At 45.9% G+C, this 27,466-nt stretch overlaps 1 pseudogene; it reads left to right on the top strand.

Moving 5' to 3' along the window:
• LOC133359006 (cytochrome P450 2C20-like) overlaps positions 1-17,815 on the top strand; it is a 36,127-nt pseudogene extending 18,312 nt beyond the window's left edge.
• The last annotated feature ends 9,651 nt before the right edge of the window (positions 17,816-27,466 follow it).

Below are 27,466 nucleotides of genomic sequence, written 5' to 3'. Positions count from 1 at the left end.
TGTTTTTTTGTTCATGTTTTTGTTTTTTGTTTGTTGCGGTTGCACCCGATTCAAGAGCTGAATGGCTCACAGGGCTATACCTAATAAATAAACTTGAACTTGAACTTGAAGACAACCTTTAGTTTGAAAATCTGTTGAGGTATAGAAAAACTATATGTTTACCTGGTAAGGCCTACTGAGCTATACAGATATTTTTCAGAAGCGACCGAGCCACAAATGATATCTCAATAATGTGGAACTTTAAAACAGCCAAATACTCATAATCAACGTTTTTGGGTTTAGATCGCGTTATTTATAAATGTGTCGTAACCCTCCACCACTCGACACGGCCAATCAGTAAAAAAGTGTCACGTTGACAAAAGACAAATAGTTCACTGCTTTAGCCCACCGGTGTGTTGAAGCGTAAAACCACAACATTTACAATTTGAGTACGACGTTTCGCTGGTAATTGCATCCAGAATAATCGGGCAATTCGCCAGAATGGTGAGGCTCTGCTGTGTCTCCCGTTCTTAAATACTCTTAAACGCGTGTTTCTAAATGTGGAGGCAAAACCCGAAAGACCCAGAGAAAAATCCAAGCGACCATGGGGAGAACATGCAAACTCCAAAGGTCCATGCGTCAGGGTCGGAATCGATCCCACGACCTCCGAGGTAGTTCACATCTCGCCACTGTGGAACCCTAACTCCAAGCCTAACCTGGGGGTAATAAATATCACACGGAAAATGGTGACTGGGGGCAGCGTACATTCTGGGGAGTGCGAATTACATGCGGCACGGCACATTACTATCACAGTAGAGCGGGACAGCCAGGGCTAGATTAACCCATATCCGACCCTGTGGCTGAGCAGCAGAACCAGCGGCTCGCAACCGAAAGGTTCAAATTCTGGTTGCAGGGACTGACAAGCCCATCATCCCTCTGGATTCGATACAATTACTAACAGTGGTCTCAGAAGTCAACAGTGATTTTCCTATGGATAAACACGTCTCCCCACCAGAGGAAATGTTGAATATCCACCAAAGGCTCACAGGGTTGTAAAACAGGAGATAAGTGCCAGCTCAATACTCATTTGAGTAGAACATCACTTTGAACTTGTGATTAAATTACTGGTTGGCGTTGGTTTAAAATGTTTTACTGATTCGTGAGTATTCTTAATGAGAACAGCACTTACCCATTGCCCCAAGAGCCACATAGATCAGAAGATGATGGAGCATGACGGGTTCTTGCTGCGAGTCTCCTGAACTCTGTGCAGTAATCCTCTGTCTGTTACAAGGCTCCCTTAGAGACTGGCACGATTTGTTTTTTCAATGTTTAACGTTGGGTTGTGAACCCCTATTGCACAGCTTGTAAACACACCTAACACGTAAAACATTACAACACCCCTTTATTTGCATATGCTGTGTAAATAATACAATGCAAAGGTGGTGCTGAATGTGTATGACGACACGTATTATCTTTTGGTCTATATCCAGTGGTATGTTTGCTTAGAGCAGGGGTGGGGAACGTCAGGCCCGCGGGCCGTATAAGGCCTGCGAAATCATTTCGTCTGGCCCTGCCAAGGCAACCGCAGGCGGAACTCGAAATTCAATAAATCTAGGAGCTTTTTTCATAGCAACATAAATTTATATTAAGTGAATCCTAATAATAACGTAAATTTTGATGGACAACCAAGGAATGTCCATTATGGGATAGACAGGACACATACGATTACATGACAGGACAGACACGTATGCTTCTCGTCGGCTGCCCATGGCTCGTCTGCCTGTATTGCGGTGGCTCAGAGGACAGTCAGTGCCAGGCAGGCTGGGAGTGTACATGTTGCGAAAGTGTTAACACACTGCGGCGAAACTACGGCGATACGGTGATGATGAGACGGGATGCGATGAGATGACCTTGCCTCCGATGATTGACGACGATGTTGTCGAATTCTTTGTCGACAGATAATACCTCCAATCCAACCTTTATCCACACGTCCACGATCAACAAATCCTCGCAAAAACTGAATTTCTGATGAAGATTAAGGAAATGACAGTACACAGAAAAGACCTCTAGAGTCGATGATACGAACGTTGGATATGTTCCAAATACAAGATGCAGGATTATAACAGCAATCAAAGCAAAATCAAGTTCCATTTATTAGGTATAGCCCTGTGAGCCATGCGACTCTTGAGTCCAGTGCAACCGCAATATATAAAATATTAACAGAGAACATCTTAAAGCGATGACGCGCAACAGAAACATCCTGGATAAACAAGCAAATCTTCCAGAAAAAAACACCGTATTACAACGCTGTGTGCAAAAATCCCAGTGTGATGCAAGTCAAACAATAACAACCATGAGACAATTTAGATTAAAGTTATCAGGCCAACTCCGCACTTCTGCAAGAAACATGGCTTAACCATATGTTTTCGAAATCACCAAAATAAAGCTATAAAAACAATGTAATAACAGTGATCATAGGAACTGTGATTCAAATTTAACAATACACGATATACATAACATGTACGACCAAACTTCCAGCCATAGCTGGCAGTATGCGTCACTCCCAGTGTATGATGAGTAAGTCAGTGTATGATGTGTGAGTGAGTCAGTGGTAGTGTGAGTGAGTGTATGATGTGTCAATCAGTGTATGATGAGTGAATGCGTCAGTGGTTGTGTGAGTGTATGATGTGTGAGTGAGTCAGCGTATGATGAGTGAGTCAGCGTATGATGTGTGAGTGAGTCAGTGGTAGTGTGAGTGAGTGTATGATGTGTCAATCAGTGTATGATGAGTGAATGCGTCAGTGGTTGTGTGAGTGTATGATGTGTGAGTGGGTCAGTGTATGATGAGTGAGTGTATCACGGCATCCTCCACGCCATCACGGCCTCCTCACTCATTCGCTCACTTCCACTCGCGAGCCATGGCGACGTTGCTCCCGTCCACAATGACGTGACGGCCCCCATCCCGCTCGGTAGCTTTGCTTTACTGAATAATCGCGTCGCTGGCGACACACACACACTGGATAGCTATTAAAACTTAAGTGGTGTGACATCCTACCAATGGCGACTACGAAGAAAAGAAAAGTTGATACAGAGTATGGATCTTTCCAAGAGAAATGGATAAAAAAAATGTTGTTGAAGTCAAAGGCAAACCTGTATGCCGAGTTTGTGGCGATGTGTTAGCAGTAATTAAAAAAAGCCAAACTGGAGCGTCATTACAGCTCAAAACATGCTAAACTCAATTAATTGGGAGGCCAAATGCGTCTGGATAAAATCAATGCTCTTCAGCGGAGTTTGGAATCACAAGCCGCTTTCACTAGGCCTCGTTGTGGCAGAGACAACGTTATTCAGACGAGTTATGTAGTGAGCGAGCTAATCGCAAAGAAGCTGAGGCCTCATATAGAGGGAGAGTTTGTGATAAGAGTGCATGGTGGCTGCTGCGGAGTTAGCACCAGACAAAGTAAAATTGTTTCAGAGTGTTAGTTTGTCTCGGAGAACCGTCTCAGATCGGATTACTGACTTCGCACAAGATATTGAAAAAACACTAAAGTATTCTGCAGATTTCCAATTTTTATGTCTGGCTTGTGACGAGACAACGGACATAACAAATACTGCCCAACTGGCCGTTTTCGTTCGCGGGATAACTGCAGATTGGCACGCGAGAGGAACTGCTGTCACTGGAAGCCATGCATGGCACTACAAGAGGTGAGGACTTGTTTGAAAAACTTGTTTTATCAATGAAAAAACTTGAGCTAACATTTGAAAAGTTTAGTGGCTTTACTACAGATGGAGCTCCAGCCATGGTTGGCTCGCAAAAAAGGGTTAATTTCATTTGTCAAGAAAGAACTGAATCGTCACAGTCTTGATCCAAGTGATTTAATTATATGCCACTTATATGCCACTGCATCATACACCAAAAAAGTCTCTGTGCACAGTCGTTGCGGCTCAACAATGGGATGTCAACAGTAGTGTCATGCATACATTTTGTCAAAAGCAGAGGGTTTAGCAGCCGCCAATTTAAGGAGTTACTGAATGATCTTGACTCTGAGTACGGTGATCTTATACTCTTAGTTCTTTCGGTAAAGTCACGTAGGTAAAAAATGAAATAAAAATTAATAAAAATAATCGTATTTAATTAATTTTACCCACCCAGCAGCATAACAAAAACAGTGCTTGACCATATTCACAACTCCTCCTCCCCCGCTGCCCTTCCTGGCTCCTCCCCCCTTAACCACTATATAAGGTACAGATATTTTGCTGTGACGGTTTCACCTGAAGACGGAAGCTTGTATTGCCTCCGAAACGTCGTGATTTTTATTGTTTTATTTTTATTAATTTTTATTTCATTTTTTACCTACGTGACTTTACCGAAAGAACTAAGAGTATGAATCCTTGCAGTCACGAAAGCTTCAAATCTAGAATTACGGTGATCTTGTTTATCACTGTGAAGTGTGGTGGCTGAGTCGCGGGAACATGCTCATGCGGTTTTACGAACTGTGGGATGAAGTCAAGCAGTTCATGGAGATGAAGGGAAAACATGTCAGGGTACTCAATGATAGCAAGTGGTTGTGTGATTTAGCGTTCATGGTGGGCATTACCAAGTACCTCTCAGAGCTGAACGTCAAGCTGCAGGGCCCCAACCAGCTTCTCAGCTCCCTGCTTTCAAACGTGAAATTATTTGAAGCTAAATTAAGGCTGTGGAAAGTGCAACTCGAAAGGAATAACACGTTGCATTTCCCCACTCTGGAAGGACAAAAGCCTTCTACGACACTTGAAAATGCTGGTGAATATGCGAAACTAATTGAGGCATTTCTTCTTCTTCTTGTTCGTCCATCAAAGTTGATTATGACCATGGCACGTTTGTCATTTTGTTGGGTTTTGAACGATGGTAAATAAAGTGCCATGACTTGCGCAGATAACTTGGATTTAAGTGAGGGTGATTTGCGCAGCGTCAACCTCACTCTCTCGACCAGCCGCATCTGTACCCAGTGGCAAGACGTAGTCAAGACGACTGGAGATGGTCCTGGTTGCAGTGGAAGGTCCAAAGACCCGTTTTGGTGGAATTTCCTCCACCAGGGGTTCCACACGCCCAGGCTCAGACAAGCTGAGTTTGCCGGGTTAGTTAACCGCCGCCCGGGGTTCGGCGTTGGCAGCTGCTGACTGTACCGACTCACCAGGGATGTTGAGCCTGGTGTGCGCCTATGGTAGCAGCAAGAGGGCCGGGCCAGATGGAACAAGCCTGAGGCACAACTAGCTGGTCAGCTGATGCATTTAATGAAAGATTGAAGGACGTGAAAAGTAAACAAATGGAATTGAACATCTTTGCTACACTGTTCAATGTGGAACCAGCTGATGTGCCTGATAACCTACAACACGAAATAATTCAGCTGCAAAGCGATGATGAGCTGAAAGCTCAGTACAACAACCTCCCACTGCTTGAGTTATATAAATGTTACATAAGCAATGATGAATTTCCCACTTTGAGGAGACATGCATTGAAATATGCATCTGTGTTCGGAACAACTTACTGCTGCGTGCAGTTTTTTTCAAAACTTACCATCGCAAAGAGTCGATTGCGCTCCAGACTGACCGATGCAAACCTGGAAAAGCAGTTGTGAGTAGCAACATCATCAATACCAGCTAACATCACACGCCTCATCAAAGAGAAGCAGTTCCAGCCATCACATTATGTGTGAGTTAATTAAATGTTTGACCAAATATAACAGGCAAATTTTTAAGTTGTTAATTTTGTATGGCCCGCGAATGATGTTTTAAATATCCAAATGGCCCTTAGCTGAAAAAAGGTTCCGCACCCCTGTCTTACAGAATGGGCTGCTCACAGAAGAAGAGAGCGTATGCTAACATCCTTGTTCCGGAATGGTGGGATTGTGTTATCTGGCTTTGCCATTATAAACAGGATTTTATCCGCTGCGACACAGTTTCTGATGTTAAATTTAATAATTATGAAAGATAATTCCTTGAACATCTTCCTAACAGAGGATGGTTGTGTCCATAGGCTTGACTAACATCACACAGAGCTGCGTATTGGGGAAGAGGCAAACCTGTCTGGTACCCATAGAAAGTTCAGATCTAGAGGAAGTGTAACAGTTACAAGAGTAGGCAATGGATAAATGTAAGTTGTGGGGCTTTGTTTTTGTATAATCTGTGTAAGGGATTGGCTAATTGATGTGCAGCGTTGTGGGATGCAATCAAATGAATGACGCGAAATAAAATAAAATTATTATTATTAGTATGTGCTTACATATTACCTAGAGGACCGAGACACATTCACCGCATAGCTGCAAAAATAAATAACAATTCAATCCTATCAATCAAACTCCCTGTTAAATGCAACAGTGCCTCATTTATCTGAGTGTTGAACCAGTTTGGTCTTTGTGTCACAAATGAGAGGTGACGGCTTGTGGTCATGACGGACGATGGGGTGACAGCCAAAGGAGGGGACACACCCAGGAGGAAAATGTGGAGAAAAGCAGCGATGTTTTGCATTGCGTTGCCGTGAGAGATCATGACTGCTGCTCATTTCATTAATGTGTTGAATCTGCTCAAATTAATCCGACTATAACTGTTGTGTTTGATTCACGTGACGTTTCTATTCAAAGCTATACTTTATCTCAACTGCACATTATTCGTGCAAATGCACCATTTGAATAAACAGTACTGTGCCCACTATGAGACCTCCTTTACCAGTGGCAAAATATAGTAGTAGGGTTTTACCCATTAAACTGGTACAAAACTGACACCTTTATGCAAGGCATCATGTTTGCAATAACCGCAACACAAGCAGTCAAAATGCAAACAAAAAGAAACAACTCTGATAATGGTAATGATATTCACTGTCTTTGAAGTTGATTGGTCCACACCCGAAGCAGCTTTCCTTAGAGCCTAGTCTATAATTCGTATTGGACCAGATGACGCCAAAAGGCGTACAACTCAAAAACAGTGCACTATCAGAGTATTGAGAGCTCAGGTCCGATTCAACACAGTACATAAAATCCGTGATCTGGTCCCGTCTGTAAAAGATGTGGTTCCAGACATACAGTACCCTGGCGTCTACAAACTGAGTTTCCTCTGTGGTAGCAGTTACATTGGAGAAACCAACCGACATGTCTCGGACCGCATCCGTGAACATAAAGCAGACTTGAAACACGGTAGGACAAACACCTCAGCCGTGGCAGATCACTGTTACAATTCAGTGGGTTCACATGATATTGACTTCTCCAAGACAGAGGTTCTCTGCAAGCCATCTGGCTACCATGAGAGATTCGTTCATGAGGCGATCCACATATACAAACACAGAGACAATTTCAACCGAGAAGATGGATTCTGGCTTAGCAATCATTGGAAGGACGTAATAAACCATTTCGGATCTTAACTGATTGTATTCACGTTTACGGTGACTTTCGGACCGCGTTCCACTCGCTGACATTGACTATATATCCTGTATTCTCTGCGGGGAATGGGTTCTTTGCTCCGCTGCGGGCTTCCAACCACCACTCTCCCATTGACATATTTCATTGCTTCCTCTTGGTGCCTTTCACGCGACAGTCAGTGGTATAGTGTATAGCATATTGTATAATAATAAATAGTATTAAAGTGTAATGTTTAATACAATGTATAAGGTAATATATAGTATCGTAATTTTATAGTGAATATATAGCAGTGTGGTATACAGTTGAGTGGGTAGAATAAAACATAGTGTAATATGACAAGGTATAGTCAATAAGCATATTAGTTGCTGCGGCGCCTTATTATTAACATTCCTTCCCTTTATTAATTCTGACCTTACTCCCTCCCTTTGATGCTGCTAATCCTGCATAATGCATGGGCATAATTACTTTAAACCCCTCGCCAAACCTCCTACGCATTTCACAAGTAGTGCTAATCGCATATCTGCATTTCCCATAAATATGCTAAATTCCTCTTGATGTGCAAATTATTTTGTCAAGACGCTCTTCGCTCCTCCATCCCAGCATAAATAGTCGCTCCAAGCCTGGAGCGTGACATTCAGACTCTGTCTACTTGACGGATCTGTTCTCCACCTGAGGACGGCTGCTTGCGTTGTGGCCGAAACGTCGTGAGAATTATTTTATTATGTTTTATTTTTATTATTTTATTCCTTCCCTTCTACGTGACTTTACCGAAAGAACCAAGAAGATGAATCCCTGCAGTCACGAAAGCTGTAAATCGAAATTTGTTTCTTTTTGTTTGCATTTTGACTGCTTGTGTTGCGGTTATTGCAAACATGATGCCTTGCATAAAGATGTCAGTTTTGTACCAATTTAAAGGGTAAAAACCTACTACTACAGTACTGTGCTCAGTTTAACACGAAGACTTTCGCGTTGAACACAGTTTAACACGTGGGCTTTATGGATAGCAATGTACCCACAAACATTCAGCGACATTCACGTGTCACACCTGAATATGTAACTAATTAATCTTCACAGCATGAAGAGGGCAACTCAACTGGGTATCGCAGAGGAAGCGAGAAAGACTGCTGAAACTTCATTTTCAAAAAGCAGAACCTGTTTACAAAATGTTTACACAGATCTGAAATATCGTCTAGCTCGTAGAATGATGCCTCGTGATACGTGGAAGCGAGTGGAATTGTTGCCATCACGGCACCATGTTGGGATAGTAACAGCGTAGATAGCCTACATCCAGTAGTGACTAAACAATGAATGTGGTTACTGCTTCTGATGGTGATGATTATGATGATGTTTTTTTGGTGGATTGTGTTTAATTAAAAATAAGCCCAAGATTTCCCATCGACGTCTATTTTAGGCCAACCTTGGTCTGGCCTTAACATTATTTGATTGAACATACAAATGTACAGCACACTCCAAAGGCACAGCTGTGGAAAAATGCAAACTAATACAAAAAAACAAACATTCAAACAAAGTGTATCAGTGTAAACATAAGAGAAAAAGGTAGATAGAATAAATATTTTACAGCCGAAGGTGGGGTTGGGGGGGAGCAAGGGTAGTAGTAGTAGTGGTTGTTGTTTGGTCTTTTTGAATGCGTGCATGACACCTTCAGCTGTAAAATATGTATGCACACAAGTTGTATTGGGATAAATAACACCACCCACTTGTTTGTCATACTAACCTTGGTAGATGCTCGTGGGGATCAGCAGTGCAACAGTTAGCATGCTGCGCTATGACCCTGGTGACACGAGTTCGATTCCTGCTCAAGGCCAACACAGTGGGCCTCCCCTAGGTCGACTCAGCATCAAATGAGTACCTGGTTGGATGTGTAAAAATCGCCACTGGGGAGACAACGGTGGCGGGGGTGTGGTGCTGGCCACCCACCCCCCTCACGTGCCTCTCTCCTCCCCCTCTGGACCGATCATCATCTGGCTACGCTGGTGGCCACCATCTCTTCAACCTTCTCCACCCAACTCGTGCACCCTCTGTTGTATTTATGCCCCCTTTTCCAAAAATGTATATTAAGAATAATTAGGCCAATATATATATATATTTTTTGTTTAATTAAATAATGAAAACAACCCGCTACTCCTCACAGGCCACGCCAGGCATTTGAAAAAAACGTGGAATGCCATTAAAAACTGCAAACGTCAGCACCAAGCCCCGGCCACCTTTGTCTTCCAATGGTTCGGCACAAACACATGACAGCCATAAATACTTAGGGGGTTAGATCGGTCGCGAGGAGGGGTTTATGACCTGACATTCCTGGGACGTCTGTTTTTCTGTTGTTGTTTTTCTTGCAAGAGATGCGCAGAGGGGAGGGGTTCACGTTTTTGGGTTTTAAGCACAAACGCACATCACGCAGTTCAGTCTGGTTCGGGTCGCACTCAGTCTTGTGACTCGGCTTGCGACGCAGCGTTGCGAGGGAGGCTCTCAAGGGAGTTGGGGCGAAGGCTTGCCGAGGCATCAACACCAACCATGGGTGCCGTGCCTCGAGGGAAGATGGGACGAGGAGGGGTTGTTAGGGGCTGAGTTCGGTATGAGCCGACAGAGTTGCGACAACAAGCAATCAACCTGGAGAAAAGGGCGGAAATCGCCAAGCATCGACCAAGCGAGCATCGCAGAGGACCAGCAGCAGCGGATGAGCGACGAGAGCCAACGTGCATCGCCAGAGAGAACGGAGCTGTGGAAAGAGCCTGATCGGCCGCCCGTGAGGAAGAGGAGAGCGCCATCAAATGCGCCGTGTGTTTAATACACACACACATCGACCAGCACCCGCTGAGAACCGACTCGTCATCCAGCAGTGGAGGAGCTGCGCGCTATCCGACGACGGAATCATTGCGCACCACGACGGCGAGCTTCGTGCCGACGCCACTCATCTAGCAGTGGAGAGAGTGAGCAAAAGAGCAGAGACACGCCCGAGCGAGGGAGCAGGGCGGGAAGCTGCTGCTGGTGGTATACCCCTCCCCCACCCCCCGCAAGCTAACGACACAACTCCCGGCTTAAAAAAATAAAATTTTACAAGGGGACAACGCACACACAACACGCACACGAATAAGACTATTTCCAAAAGTTATCTTTGTGTTTCGAAAAGGGTTGCCATTTCAAGGTGGTGCATTCAATATCAACTGATCATGAAAAGCAGTTGCTGCCCATCGAGTTACATGAATAAGAAGTGTTTTAGTCATTTAGTTTCGTTAATTGCATAAACTTGCCGATGAATCTATTGACGTATGCTTTCGCCTTTGCATATTAGAGTGTCATATGTTTGTTTAGAATTAAAATTTCTTAACACAAAGTGGTTGAGTGTTTCTTTCCAAGTCCATGCAAAACTCTTATTTATAAGAACTGTATCCTGCGTTGAGATATTAAATTGGAGACCTAACATAACATAAACACACAAGATGATCAATAAATGTTTAATCAAATATAATCGTTTTATCCTGATTGATACAACTCTGGATAACGAAGCTAAGCTAATTATCATAACTACATGCATTAACATAAGCGCAAGCATTCGCATAAATCAATATGATTATCTCCGTGATTATCATAATTTATGCATATAATTACATACATTACCATAATTTCCGCGAATTATGAATTTTTCCAATTTGTTTTAAATTTTATTATTTTATCAAAATTTCATAATCCGACATATACAACACCTACATCCACCGCTGCTTTTACCCTGGGCACCTGTGTGGTCATTGGTTACGACCTTGCTGCCCGCTGGCTGATAGTTAAGGGGTGTTGTGTGGCTGGGAAGTTACCTGCGTACATAAGTGCTGTGACAACCCCGGCCAGCTGGTCCAAGGTTGTCACTTATACTCATCACCTACTTCTGAAATATGGCAACGAGATGCTCCCGTAAATTTCTGCTGGGCTTGAAATACACTTCGCGTCATCCTGACCCAAGCATGTCCACTCGGCTTGTTAACTGCTGGGAATGTTACAACGACGGCCAAATGAAACACTGTGGGTCGAGTCGCAAGTGGAAGAATTAATTAATCAATTGGCCTGACTCGTTTATACCAACAAACCCACCATTTATTCTGTTCGCTGTCTCGGTTCCCATCTACACCTGCACCACATGGCCATTACTTTTTTTTGGAGGGGCTACTGATATTCTCTGCCTCACTGAAACGTGGCATTCGTGATAAGATGTTTCTCCTTTTCTTGACTGTCCCTTCAGTATACCACTTCTTGGAATGTGCTCGGTCTTCAGGTCGGGTTGTGGTGTTGCAGTCATTGCAAAATCGAACTTTAAATTCGTTAAGATTAAATGTTTCAAGCTATTCCACCTTTGAACACCTTCCTGTTCAATCACCAATCTTTTTCTAAACTGAAGCTGCCTATGGTTTACCGCCCACCCGAGACTAATTAACTTTTACAGTAAGATAATCGATTATCCAGTGGCTTCGGGAGGGGGGAAGGGGGTGCCGGATTTTCACAAATACTGGATAATCACCATTTTGCACATTCTTGTATAACATGTTTTAGGTGTTGTGTACATATATATTTTGAGTGTTTTAAATGTTTATACTATATGAAATTTGCATAAAAAACGTACAAATATACAAAGATAAATATCCTATTAAAAGTTACTGTATTTACTGTACTTACCACTCCAATCTCGACGACTTTGCATGGGGTGATGTACGTACCATGCTCTCGTGTCAACAACTCGATGTGTTTGACGATCGCCTGACAGATGATGTAGACTTTAGACCCGTGCTCGTGCAAACGCCGAATTGCACAACGCACTTTTCGCCGGATCGTGCTGTATATTATGTTTTATTCCTGTAGTTATTAGTCATTGAAACGTATATACGTGTAGTATTTTTTGTTTAAATTGTATGCAGTGTATAATGTGCTGTATATCATTTGACACTGAAATCAAGCATAGTTACTCTTCTGTCACGCACGTGGTGCCAATCGCCGGACTGGTTTACAGCCTTTGAAGCAGTTTTGCCGGATCGGTCCAGAAATTCCGGATAATGTTGGAAGCCAGATAATCGCACGCCGGATAATGAATGATCAACCGCTATCGGAATTCTCAGCATATGCTTCAGGGCTCAGCATGTCCACTCCAGTCATAGGGTGCAAATAATGTTAAAGTAGTTGAGTGTGCAACTCTCAAATTTAACGAAAGCCATTTTGGAGTGTTGTTGCATATGCGGCAGCACTGCTCGAAGTTTATTGCGTTTAATGCAGTGAGAACTCAAGAGACGAGGATTAAGTCTAATTTGCAAGAGCGACCTGGGGCATTAGTCTGCTGATTGCTGGTGTGTATACAGGATTCCCTCGTGAGGAATACGTTTTGGAGATGTTAGTTAATGTTATATTTCGCGGATAATGATATTTGCTAATGAACACACATCTTGTTAACAAATTACCTTAAATACACAAATAAGCTATTAAATACGGGAAAGTAACCTCATCACTTTCTCATCAAGTTATCGCATTACTTTATCGCATCATATCTCTCATCACTGTATCTCTCATCACTTTATATCTCATCACTTTATCTCTCATCACTTTATCTCTCATCATTTTATCTCGTCATATTTCCTTTCATAATTTTCTCGCATCACTTTCTTTCGCTCTCTCGATGCAGTCCTGTAGAGTTCCAGATGCGATTCGCAGTTCGTGGATAACGAGGGAACACTGTCATCCCAACCGAGTATTCTTTATGGGTTACATTCTGTTCTCCTATAACGCGGTAGTTACGTTCCTGAAGAACACCACGTTATGGAAAATCGCGTTATAATAATATAATATAGGATAAAGCACGGTCCGTGATAACACGTGAGATGCGTATGCAGGCTGAACAAAGACTAAGGTGCGTGGGTAGCATCTAGAAGCATCCAGCAACATCTCGCCTTGTGTGATGCTACACCAATTCGCATCCGCGTTATATAAAAAAAAAAATGTGTCCCCTAATACATTCATCGCGTTATGTCCAACTCGCGTTATGAAAACACCCGGCGTTACAGGAGAACAAACTGTACTTTTTAGAATTGGAAAATGTTGGACCCTGACGCCGGCGCACAGTGACCTCCTCTTGTGAATGACGTCAGGGGACCTTGAACATCCGCTGTGAAGTATTAACATGATTATTACAACCTCGGTTATAACCAGGGTGGCCACTGGATTCAATCCGTGAACCTTGCATGCAACAAGCGGCGAACCCGCTGTGGCCATGGCACTGCTGTGATTGGATGGATGGTCTTGGCATCAACAAGGCGAAAACTGCCGAAACTTTATGAGTTTAACGAAATCTCATTTGAGTTAACAAAGATCCCCCGTATAGCCTCAACAGACTGTAGGGACAATTACTGTTGGCAAGAACCGATGAAGGCCAGCAAGACACACAAGAAGATGGGTGGCCAGCACCACTCCCAGCCACCTTTGTCTCCCAAGTGGCGATGTTTACACAGCACACCTGGTACTCATTTGAAGCTGAGTCAACCTAGTGGAGGCTTACAACCAGGTTAGATACTGTACTCACCACTGGTGTTTGCCGTAAGCGGGACTCGAACTCGGGTGGCCGGGTTCGTAGCGCAGTGCACTAACTGCTGTGCCACCGCGCACACACGAACACACTTTAGACACTTTTTGTACGCATTTTGAAATACAACACTTAATTATTCAGCAATCTTAAGCCTTTATTTCTCACTTCAGAGAAATTTACACACCAGATATTTTCCACACTTAGAATATAGAGGTGTTTACACCACCGGACGTGTTTATATTCAAATATGCATAAAACCAAACTGGTGTTGAAAACAAACCACCGTATTTAAATAAAATCACATGTTGTCTTCACCCAACCCCCCAGTAAATATGTAACGTTGAGCCAACGTTGGTCCAAACGTTTTAATATTGTGCCAACGTTGGCTCAACGTTGCACGTTTATTGAGCTGCTATTTAAAAAAAACAGCTCATAAGAAATTTATATCAGCCGGGCCCCGCCTCGGCATGAGGAGGCTAAAGTCTATCCACAGGCACATTCACGCCTTCCGCTGGCGTGAATGTGAATCGCAGTATAGACATGAAACCAGCGTCACGATTGGCTTGAAGAATCGTAAGATACAATCAGCGATGTCCCGCGCAATTGCTCCTCTTTCCTATGTACTGTGAAAACGGGCATTGCCCGAAACGTCCCCTACTATAACCTTTTTTTTTCTTTTTAAGGTGACAATATAATCGACGAATGTGTTTTTTTCTTTTTCAATGGTGAACAGCGAGCTTCTGTTATCCTGTGCAACTTTGCCGATGTCTCCTTAAACATATGAATGAACAATTATATTGAAGTTAAACTCCAAGAGTAAAAACTAATTTCATTAAAATGAACCCCAGCGATTATTAAAGAGAGATTACACACCATTGCAATAATGTGCACCAAGCAGCACCACTAATGTCTTATACAATACAATAGATATTTATTTCAGATTTTAATTATGTATTGGAGACATCTCAGTTAACATCCAACTTTGGCGTGTTGTTAGAATTTTCCAACAACGATCCATGTTTACTGAAGTGTGTCCATTTATCCCGTTGTTTGTACTCTTCACACCAATGCTAATGATTATTGTGATTGTGTGTGTGTATGTATTGGGGGCGGTGGTGCAGTAATTAGGCTGTCAGTCTATATTGTGGAAACGTTTATACCTATATTCATGACAGCGGTAGGCCAGAATCTAACAGAATTATCGCGCAAAGCCTTAGCCTAAAGGAACACACAATCCACAACAACACTCTGCCTCCTTCATAGACACGGAGCTTCATTAATGAGGAGAAAAAATGGTACACAATGTATGTTGAACTTATTTCGCACCGTACGAAGCCAACCGTGCTAACCACAGCTTTAATCATTGGATGACCCTGGGTCCAAGAGACCATGTGTATCAATGTCCTCTGTAGACACTTTACCCGCTATTGCATGATGTTATACAACACATTTAACAACTTATTACATAGAGGGATAAATAATGAATCTTTTGAGTGAGCAAATTAACTATTATTGCTTATTCATAATTGATTTCGATCGTAAACCTTCACCACCTTACAAAGCCAAACAAATCAAGCTGATTGATTCTATCAGGTGGTGGAGGGTTAGAGTAACATTTTGTTTACGTGACTATACCGACACGATCTAGCCCAAATAGAAAATAATTCAGAATCGTAATAATATTGGTTGTGAAAGCGTATATATGAAATTACACATTATTACTTGCACTGTACAGAGTGGTGCAGATGTCATGTGACCTTCAATTAATTGACCCATAACATGTTTTCCTTTGTATATTCATTGTATATTCATTTATATATTGAATTAACCTTTAAGTTAAAGATAATTAAATGGCCGTCACACGACATCTGGACAACCCTGTACATGTCTTCCAGGACCGGACACTGGAACAGTATAGAGTAATTCAAGGCTGAATTCTCGAGTTAAAATAACCACTCATTCATGGAATTGGCTAAACATCCCAAAGCAGGACCCTAAAATAAGCGCATTCTTATGCATATTAATGTGTCTATAGAGTAAGTGCTGTAGTATTTTTGAGGGTTGCATCTGCTTTGTGAGAGGGGGTCTGGAGTCTCAGCTCGAACCAGCGAACCACAGTTTTAATAAAAAAACTCATAGAACACGGTTTTCCAAACTCCAGTCCGCGTGACTCACTATCCTACGTCTCTCGGCGTTTACAAATGTACTCCCCATTCAAATAAAATGAACTCGTTCCACGCCGCACGAGCCCCATGATTGTTAAACACGTCTAACGTGACGAGAGCTAAGCAAGTAACGCTATACGCGTCGCGTGGAACCACGAGTGCACGCACACTGAGATCTCAATATTAATTTGATTGTGCTATATTTACATAGACAGCGTTGATTGATTATCGCATCACATTGGACGTGTTTAACAATAATTTGGCCCGTGCAGCATCGAACAATTTCATTTGTATTATACTGGAGGAATCCGGTGAGCTATAAAGCACTTTTTTATCCACAGATGTCCAGTCGGGGTAGGTGAGAATGTATTAGGGGCGCATCAGAACGTAAATGCAGAAAGACGGCATGTGGTGGGTCGCGAGGACTGGAGTTTGAGAACCTCGCCCTGCAGATATCCAGATCACCAAAATGCACGAAAATTTACCTGAATGATAATAAGCAACGAAAAGCATAACGGTCAAAAAACATCCATCCCGTCAGTACAAAATTTCAACAGAGACCCTTTTATCGCTTTGGGTCAATTTTTTTAATCACAATTTGATGTCAGCGGAGATCAATTTCATAATACTGTAATAACGTTAAGGAGGACTTGGACGCCGGTGTTGGAGGCACACTTATTTATTCCGTACAAGCACGATACAGACCGGGACATACAACACTGGAAGGGGTGTCGGCCCCTTCACCCGTCTAACTGGGGAGACACACTCTAGGCTACCCCTAGCCTACCTCTGGGTCCTCCACTATCGGGCTAGGAGAGGCTAGCTAGCCCAGCACTGGCCAACTGGGCTTACGGCACCCGGAGTCCCCAGACCAGCTCTGACAAGAGCACCGGCTCTGGCTCTCGGGGCCACGCCACTGGCTCGGTCCTGGTCGGCCCTGACAAGGGCGGCGATCCAGGGGAGTCCAGGGCTCTATCTGGCAGATCTTCTCTCTTCACTGGTTAAGCTTCATACATTCTGCCTCGAGCCCTCCGGCTCACCCCCTTATATAACAACTCCCCCTTGAGGGGTGGGGCCCCGGGGGATCCCAGCTCCGAGTCAGCCCCCCAGGCTGCCCGGTGCGGACGTCGCTGTGAGCACCCCCCTGTGCACCGACATAGCTCCGCCCACTGTGTTTGTTTACCGTCTGATACCATTGTATAACAGCCCCTCCGTAACACCACTACATCACCCCCCCCCCCCCTGTACAGCTCGCAGCCGTCCCGGCTGCAACAAAATGACAATAAAGATGTATCCCCCCTTGAACCCGTGTGTGCCTCACAAATTTTTAACAATAATAACAACAACAAGAACAGTAACAACAGGAAGAGAAAACAACCCGACGCACCCCCCCGAATAAATACCGAATTCCGAAAAAACAACATATATACAATTTTCAGGAAAAAAAACAACACATATACAAAATCTCAGGAAAATAACATGTATACAATTTTCAGGATCTCACAAAAGTCTGCACATTTTTGCGCGCGTTCTTGCAGCAGGCCCGTCACATGGGGCAACCCCGGTTGGTGCAATGGCAGGTGTCAACAGTCCGGTTTCGAGGGAGTCATTCTGTGCTGCTGAGTGACCCCCGACATCCCCAGGAGGGGTTGGCGGGCGTGAGCCCGTCACTCCCGGTGCACCTGGAGGCGGAACAGTTGATGGCAAGTTAGGCGAGAGCAGCGAAGCCGGACCCCGGGAGTCGGCGGACCCCTCACATGTTTGGCCATGCGTGTGTGAAGTGGGAACACGGACCGCAACGAACGGTTTCAATCTGGAGGGGTGCACGAACCACCGACGCTTCCCCCATTTGATACGCACACACTGTGGCCGCAAAACCTGCACCACTTCCACAGGACCCCGCCACGGTCGTACTAGCTTAGAGGAGGTTGCCAGTGGTACTTGGGGACAGTGCAACCACGCCCTGTCACCTGGTTTCCACTGAAGTACATGCGCCCGACCCAGCCGGAGTCTCTCATTAGCCTTCTGGCGGCGGTCCGAATTCTGCATAGCCGCCTCCCGTGCCTCCGTCAATTTCTCGATATTGAATTTAACATGTTCGGCCAATTTAGATTTACCCCGCGGCGTGGAGATCTGCAGCTGTGTCGGAACAGGTGGGTTAGGCTCGCGGTCCTACATTAGAAAGAAGGGCGAAAATCCCGTCGCCGCATGGGGGGCCATTCTGTATGCCGCCAAAACCCCCTGAATCTGAAGGTCCCAATCGGTCTGTGAGTCAGAGACCTGTTGGGACAGCATGGATGTGATAGTCCGATGCAGACGCTCCACCATCCCGTCAGTTTGCGGATGGTATGGGGAGGTACGAATTTTTTTCGTTCCCAGGAGCTCGCAGACTTCGTGGAGAAGTTTACCCGAACAATTTCTACCCTGTTCGGTCAGCAGCCGCTCCGGAGCACCTTTGTCGAGGACGTATCCCTGGACAAAGGTCTCCGCAATGGCTGCTGCCGACTGGTTGGCGAGGGGCCAGGCCATAGGCCAGCGCGTAAAATATTCAATCCCGGTCAATAAGTATCTATTTTCCCTGGGCGTAGCGGGGAATGGACCCAGAATATCAAGCGCAACAAGCTCGTTCACCCTGGAAACTTTGATAGATTGCAATGGTGGGTTAGACCCCCGCGCTGGTGGTTTCCGTTGCGTGCACTGAGGACATGACCCTAACAGATCCCCGACATCCCTTGTCATGCCCGGCCAAGAAAAATCCAGCTGCAGCATGGCAAGGGTCTTTTGAGATCCCAGGTGGAGGAGACGCTCATGCGCAGCCCACACCACTCTACCCCTCAAAACCGAAGGCACTACCAGCCGATGTCGGCGGGATCTCCCGTCCCAATGCATCAACAGACCCTGAACCAACCCCCACGAGTCGACATCCCCCCCTCCCCCGACCGGCTCCCCCGATGCGACGGCGCAAAGCGAGGAGGGAGGTGTCCTCCATCTGGAGGCGCCCCCATTCAGCAACAGGCAACCCCAGCAAGGAATCCTTTGCCTTTTGTTCAATCGGACCCATCATTGAAGGCGCGTCAGCGGCAGCCGCCAAAACCCGATCAGACATGTCATTCGGAGGCTTGCACCACCCCGACCCAAGGAGGCACGCGCATTCGGAGGTGGTTGGCAGCCGTGACAGAGCGTCCGCATTCGTGTGGCGAACGCCCTTACGATACGTGGTTTCAAAATCGAAGTCCTGGAGAATCTCCAACCATCGAGACAATTGCCCCGATGGTTGTTGAACTCGCAGGGTGTACTTTAGTGCCGCATGATCTGTGCGGACGGTGAAATGACGACCGTACAGATATGGGCGATACTGTTAAATGAAGTTAACAATTGCCAATAGTTCCCGACGGGTGACACAGTATCTTTGTTCCGCCGGAGACAACACCCGACTGCCTTACGCTACCACACGTTCTACGCCGTCAACCACCTGCAAAAGCACACCCCCAATTCTCGTGTTGCTCGCGTCCGTATCGAGCAAAAATGGTTTAGTAAAGTCCGGATAAATCAATGGCGGAGCTCTCACCAGAGCCTCCCGGAGGGATCGAAAAGCAGCCTCCTCCTCCTGTCCCCAGTGAAACCGGACCCCCTTCGATGTCAAAGCATGTAAGGGCTTTGCAATCGTCGCAAAATCAGCGACAAACCATCGGTAGTATGACGCGAATCCAACAAAACTCCTGACCTCCCCCACAGAGGTGGGAGTCAGCCAGGAGCTGACACATTGCATTTTGGCGGGATCGGTAGCAATACCTGAGTGTCCGACGATATGTCCCAAATACCGCACTGATTCGCGTAACAAATGACATTTCTGGGGTTTGAATTTCAAATTAGCAGCCTGCATTTTGAGAAAAACCGCCCGCAACCTCTGGAGATGTTCGTCGAATGTTTTACTGAAGACGATGACGTCGTCCAAATAAATCAAACATGAATCCCATTGCAACCCAGCCAAGACCAATTCCATCAATCGCTGGAAAGTTGCCGGCGCTGAGTGGAGCCCCATCGGCAACCGGTTAAATTGAAAAAGGCCGTGCGGTTTACGGAAAGCAGTTTTAGGTTTCGAATCGTCATCCAGAGGGAGCTGCCAGAATCCCGAAAGCAAATCCAATGTGGAGAAGAATCGCGCCCCCGCCAAGGCGTCAAGCGATTCGTCCATCCGAGGGAGCGGGTATGCGTCGGCAACAGAAATTTTGTTCAGCCGACGAAAATCAACGCAAAAGCGCAACGAGCCGTCATGTTTTTTAACTAAGACAAGGGCTGGTAGAAGGAGAAATGATATCGGCAGCTAACATGTCATCAACGGCCGATTTGACATGTTCCTTTTCGGCGGGACTCAACCGAAAAGGATTCTGGCGTATTGGCGCGCTGTCACCCGTGTCAATATGGTGTCGCAGCAAATTAGTACAGCCCAAATCGTATTTGTTTTGACTGAAAACGTCGGAAAAACTCGCGCAGAAGGATTCTAAGTTTTTCACGCTGTGAGTCGGACAGGTCCGACGATCCCGCACAAAGTGCATCGAGCCACCTTTCATCCCCGCCCGTATGTGGTCGCGGTGGAGGAGCAGTGGTTACGTGATTAATGACGGGTTCCTCACAGGGCACCGGCGTTGCGTGCGCAAGCACGGTCCCTTGAGGAACCACCGCCGTACGCGACCCCACATTAAGGACCGCAATGAAAGGGTCCCCGTCCCCTCTCAAAATGGTCTGGGCCGGTAATAAGTCAGGTCCGCTAACCCCGACCCTAGATGGTCCTAGCAGAACCCCCTGGTCCCCAATCCCCTTAGCAAATGGTCGACGTAGCCTAAGAGGCACGAGCATCTGGGCTCCCGGCGGTACGCGTACCGTCCTTGCAACCAGCGCCGGTACCGTTGCAAACGCCGTCCGACCTGTAGAGGGGGATGGCAGGAACGAAACACGTCGGCCCGACGGAAGCTCAATGCAACCTTGATCGACCAGGATACGAATCGGCATTTTGGCCAAGAAATCCATCCCCAGCAGGCACGGAACCGCCAGCGAGGAGGAGACCAATATTGGGCCAGATAATTTAATATCCCCAATACAAATTTGTGCGCGGATTTGTCCAATGATGCCCAGTGAGCCCCCGTTAGCAGCGTAGCACTGAACATCAACGGGAAGCAAAGGACGGCTTTGAACGGGAAGAATGTTATAAATCAATTCGGAAACAATAGTCGCCGATGCTCCCGTATCGACAAGGATTCGCACCTCAACCCCGTCAATATGCCCAACAACGACCGACGACCCCGACGATGTGGCAACAACACGATGGGCCAACTCGGACCACTGGCTGAGCTGAAATGCAGTCCCCACAGTGGTACGTTTTGGCACAACGACAGGAAATTTACGACCCCCGTCCATTGCGGTGCATGAGTGTGCGACGGGTGTGTGCGTGGGCCAAACATGTGGGGTGCCGCGACTCGCCGGGTTTTGTTGGTGAGGCTTGGGAAGAGGCGCGATGTCCTGTCGAGGCGTCGTCTCGCGCTGCCGAGGAGAGCGGCATCCCGAGGCCACATGGCCCCGGAGGCCGCAATTGTAGCAGCGCGTAAGTGCTCCCGATGGCTTGGGTTGGTCCTGGCGGCTCGGTCCGTCCCGAGCCGGTCGTTCTCCCGATCTCCACTCCGTCGGGCGGTCGACGGCGCAGATTTCTTCCGCTGGGAGGGTGGCTGCAGCGACGGTATGGATGGCCCCCGCCTTGCTGGCCTTTCGATGCTGCTTGCATGGATGTGTCGCGCGGCTCGCAGGGAACACATCTCCGTGTCGTCTTGCGCCAAGACGACAATGTCCAACTCGTCAGCCAACAGCAGGATTTTTTCCGTGACCATAGCGTCCACCCCTTCTTCATCCATCCGCGGGAAAGCTGTTTTCCCCAGTGCCAGGAGAGCCGTACGGTACGCTAGGGGCGACTCCTTGGCACCCCGCTGGCGATCATAAAACAGCTGCCTGCAGTCTGAAGGTGGTCCATAGACTGCAGCGAGGAGTTGAAACGCCATCTGCAGTGTGGCGCGCTTCGCTTTCGGCGCCGAGGTGAGAGTAGCGAGGGCATCACTGTCGAGCACCGCCGGCAGTGCGCGGAGAGCTTCGGCGTCCGTCCACTGCGCCATTTCCTGGTGGGCGAGAAAACGCCTCTGGAAACCGCCCCAGTCACCGTCTTCGCCCACGAACTCCTTGCGAGGTGGTAAGCGCTGGTGTAACGTGGCGGCCGCAGTCGATGGGCGCCCCCCGTCGCTCCCGTCACTCGGCACGGTTTTGGCGGGAAGGGCGTGTGGCATCGCCGGTCGCTCTGCTGGTGACGCGCTGACCGCTCCTGATGATGTGGCGGCTACTGTATGCCCGATGTCGGGCGCGTGGCTCAGGCCGGCCCCGCCCTCAGCACCCACTGTAGTCATGGCGGGAAATTCGAAATCCGGCAGCGTGGAAACGGCGGGAACCGGCGCTGGCCGTCGGCTGTCGTCGCTCCGCGGCGCTCCACCAGCCCCCAGCCGCGTAATTTCTTCTAGTGTGGCAGCGGCAGCGTAAAGTAACTCCGCCAGTCGCGAATGAGCCTGCCGTAGTCCGTCAGCCGATGGCTGCCATCCGTCCAAACGTTGCAGTGTGGATGGACCCGGCCCTGGCTGCTCGGCGTCGCCTTCAGCCATCTCGGGCTCAAAGTCGTCAGCGTTTTCCTCCGCCCCCGGTTCTCTGGCACGAGCCGTCCGTCGCGTGTCCATGTTCGTAGAAGACCACTTCTGACGCCAGATGTAATAACGTTCAGGAGGACTTGGACGCCGGTGTTGGAGGCACACTTATTTATTCCGTACAAGCACGATACAGACCGGGACATACAACACTGGAAAGGGTGTCGGCCCCTTCACCCGTCTAACTGGGGAGACACACTCTAGGCTACCCCTAGCCTACCTCTGGGTCCTCCACTATCGGGCTAGGGGAGGCTAGCTAGCCCAGCACTGGCCAACTGGGCTTACGGCGCCCGGAGTCCCCAGACCAGCTCTGACAAGAGCACCGGCTCTGGCTCTCGGGGCCACGCCACTGGCTTGGTCCTGGTCGGCCCTGACAAGGGCGGCGATCCAGGGGAGTCCAGGGCTCTATCTGGCAGATCTTCTCTCTTCACTGGTTAAGCTTCATACATTCTGCCTCGAGCCCTCCGGCTCACCCCCTTATATACCAACTCCCCCTTGAGGGGTGGGGCCCCGGGGGATCCCAGCTCAGAGTCAGCCCCCCAGGCTGCCCGGTGTGGACGTCGCTGTGAGCACCCCCCTGTGCACCGACATAGCCCCGCCCACTGTGTTTGTTTACCGTCTGATACCATTGTATAACAGCCCCTCCGTAACACCCCTACAATACTTACAAAAGTGGCCGATAATTCCGTTCAGGGCCAGATTCATGAGTGCCAATATCATGGGGGGAGAACCAAGAGGAAATGCTTTGTGGTTAACGAACCAAGCTATCCGCTGCACCGTCTCACATACTGTATCCATATATTATGATCCACTTGGGACTGCAATTGAAGAGAGTGGGGTTTTGACACAATGGATCTCCAGAGTTAACTGCAAGTTGCATTTACAAGTAAGTTACCTGCACAATCGCGATATTTTTATGCGCCTAACGTTTTATGGCCAAACGTTAGGATTACGTTGCATTAATCTTGGGGAAATTCGATTCAATGCTTTCATTTGTTTATTCAGATCATTACATTGTTATTGATGTATTTGATGTCATTCGTTACAATCTTGCAATAGAATGTGTAAGTGGAGTTATTCAGTAAAATGCAGAGCCAAAGCAACGCAATTATCATTGAGCAAGAAAACCATGCATAGGCAATTCAAAAGACCGCACGGGACGTCCATGGTCCCCCCTTTGCATGCCAATCAAGAAATTTATACGGTCCAATTAACAAGATATGTGCAAGAAACATGTCTGATTGAGTTGTCCATCACTGTGACACAGAGCTTTCCGTACCACACAGCACGTACGCATGTACATATGTGCTCACATGCTTGCTCTCTCTCTTGCTTCCTCACGCATTGTCGATGGTTGAAACTTGGCTGAACTGCACGGGAGAGCCTCGTCCATTGGGGCTGTTCCCACCTTTGGTGCGAGTGACAGTGGCACGCGATTAGTATGTATGTTGAACTTCTTTCACACCGTACGTAGCGGGGGAATGACAACAAACTGTTCGGCGGTTAGGTATTACCCGGGGAGATTTACTGGGGTTCTTTTGGTAATTTGTAAAAAAAAAATACGTAAAGAGAGTATGTATATGATGCATTTTCTGCATGGCTTCTCTTAGCAATGAGAAAAATAGATAAAGCATTTTTATTGATTCGAGGGCACATACAATAGGAAAGAATGGCTAATAGACAGGTCTCAGTGCAATTGACGCTATTATGAACATAAGATGCAGCAAAGAGTCTGGTGCAAATGAGCGTGCACTTACGGCTTTGGTTTCGTTTCTTGATGAACAACATAACGCAGGCCACCGCAATGATGGCCACCAGCACTCCACACACAATGCCAGCGATGAGTCCCACTGCACCCGGCGAGCACAATACACACACAGTGCACTGGAGAGCTGGTAGACTGTGAACCACGAAACTTATGTTGCCATCCTGACAGTTGCATATCCATATTTTTTTCTCAACTGCAAGTATTTTGCTACGTGCGATTGCTGAGATTCCCTGCGTCATAATTCGGCCCAAGCGGAAATACAGCACCAAATGTCACGATAAAAAAATGTAGCTGGCGGGAATATTTTACTTTACATTTAATTTAACATTTAACCTTTACAATTAACCTATCGTCAGCAAAATGATTTTGGCCTTTTACCCTAAGCTATGTCTGGGAAAGTATTTGCTCAGAAATGTTCACGGATAACACCTGTAACTCGCGAGTGTCATGCAAATTGTTATTGTGGATGGTTAGCTCCCATTGTCCATAGTTCAGGTTGTTTATTAGCCATGTTTATAAAATGTCCCTGCTTTTTTCTTCGTAGTTCTTTCGGTAAAGTTATGTAGAAGGGAAATAATAAAATAATACAAATAAAACATAATAAAATAAAATTCTCGCGACGTTTCGGCCACAACACAAGCAGCCGTCCTCAGGTGAAGACAGAGCTGTCTGAAAGACAGCGCTCCAATTAGTTAATTTGTTCATTGGAGCGCTGTCTTTCAGACAACTTTGTCTTCACCTGAGGACGGCTGCTTGTGTTGTGGCCGAAGCGTCGTGATAATTTTATTTTATTATGTTATATTTTATTATTTCCCTTCTACGTGACTTTACTGAAAGAACCAAGAAGATGAATCCCTGCAGTCACGAAAGCTTTAAATCGAAATTTAACCGTCCCTGCTTTTGTTTTATGCAACACCTGCGAATTCTCCATTCATATGTAACGTGCTTGGCATTATCAACCATTGGCCGGGTCGCCATTGAAAGCGAGTTTCTTAAGCTCAATGGCCCTTACCCGAAATGTTTTTACTGAACTGGCTGACCTGCCCAACTCATGTGATAACTCGGGAAATCATGGAAAACACAACTTTGTTAAAGATCCAACTTGAGTTCTCTTTCAACTCGAATTCTGGAATAAATGTGGTCAACTCAAGTCGCTAGAATACAGGGTATTGTTGGCTTGATAAAAATGTGCTGAGGGCATTAATTATATCACATTTTTGGGTTTCTGATCCATGGCACTGGCTCAAAGTAGTCATCTCTTGATAACAATGTCAAAAGGTCTGTCACATTGATAGTAGGGCAGATGGCACAAGTTGACAATGATGTAAATTCAACCATCAAATAAGTAATTATCGGGGTAAAATGATCCAACCCAGTTGTCATGATTCAAGGAGGCACAATTCGATTTTAGTAATACATTTTTGCTTCACATTGCGGTGAATGTTAGAACCTCTACTGGCCGTAAGGCGAAATGAACACATTACATGCAACGAAAAAAAACCGTCTTGATAATATTGGTCGTGAACGCCTACTGGTTAAACTTATATCATTAAGTCAATGGTGAAGTAGGTTTTCGGTTTACGCCTTTCGCCCAACGACGCGTTTACCATGGACGTATCCCCAATGTAAATAGAGGACTTTGTTGTGTATGTCGGGTCTTGAAAAATTCATACAAATTAAAAAAATTGAATTGAAATGGGGAACTGCGTAATTATCATAATTATGCCAATTTATGTTATTATACAAATTGTTATGCTAATTTGGGAGGTGTAATTGTATTAAGTTATTCGAATTTATGTGATTATGCTAATGTATTCAGTTATGATAATTGAGCTCGTCTTCGTTGTCTAGGGTTGTATTATCAATTGGGATAATATGAATTGTATGAAGTTATGCAATTGTGATGTAAGTATGCTAATTTAAGCTTGGCTTCGTTGTCTAGGGTTGTATTATCAATCGGGATAATACAATTATTCTCACTTTAACATTTACTGATTATGTCTCAGTGTGTTTATGTCAGGTCTCCAAATTCAAATTTCACCACAAAATACAGTTCTTATATTAGGATTATTATGCATGAACTTAGGAAGGCACCACTCAGACACTTCTGCGTTAAGCAACTTTAATCTCTAATAAAAAAAAACATAGTATTCTAATATGCGAACTCTTATGCTTGGAATTGTCAACACAGTACTCCTGAAGATGTTCTCCTAATTGATCCATACATTTAACTCTCAATGGTTAAATTTGTTAAACTGGGCAACAGAACAATCAATACATTCCTCAGAGTAACGAGAGCATATACGGCGATAAGAAAAAGTCCTTAAAAATGCATGCGATAATATTCATACAAATGGCAATGAAGGAACATGTTCCTAAAGCAAGAGTAGTAATCAATTCATTCATTGGCAAGATTATGAAATTAACAAAAACGAATGACTAAAATACTTCTAAACAATCGTATTCATGTAACTCGACGGGCAGTAATGCTTTTCACGATCAGCTGATATTTAATGCACCACCTTGGAATGGCAACCTTTCTTGAAACACAAAGATAACTTTTTGGAACAATCTTATAAATTCCCGATATGCGTGTTGTGTGCATGTGTCTTCTTTTCCACTTGTTGACTTGGTGGCTTACGCAGGACGGCGTTCCTTGTGCTGTAAATACCTTGGGTTCCCAGCAGGGCCGCTGGGACCGCGTGTGTGTGTGCATTAACACACGGCGCTCTTGCCTGCGCCAACACTCTTCCTCTTGGGGTTGCAGCTCTCTCCACTGCTGGTTGAGTTGACGCGATGCTCGCCGTCGGCGTTGCGCGATGATTCCGTCGTCAGATAGCGCGCGCAGCTCGTCTGCTGTTCGC

Source organism: Lethenteron reissneri, chromosome 64 (genome assembly GCF_015708825.2).
Source record: "Lethenteron reissneri isolate LAM-NWPU_2019-01 chromosome 64, ASM1570882v1, whole genome shotgun sequence".
Lineage (NCBI taxonomy): Eukaryota > Metazoa > Chordata > Hyperoartia > Petromyzontiformes > Petromyzontidae > Lethenteron > Lethenteron reissneri.
This window is presented reverse-complemented; position numbering and strand designations above follow the sequence as displayed.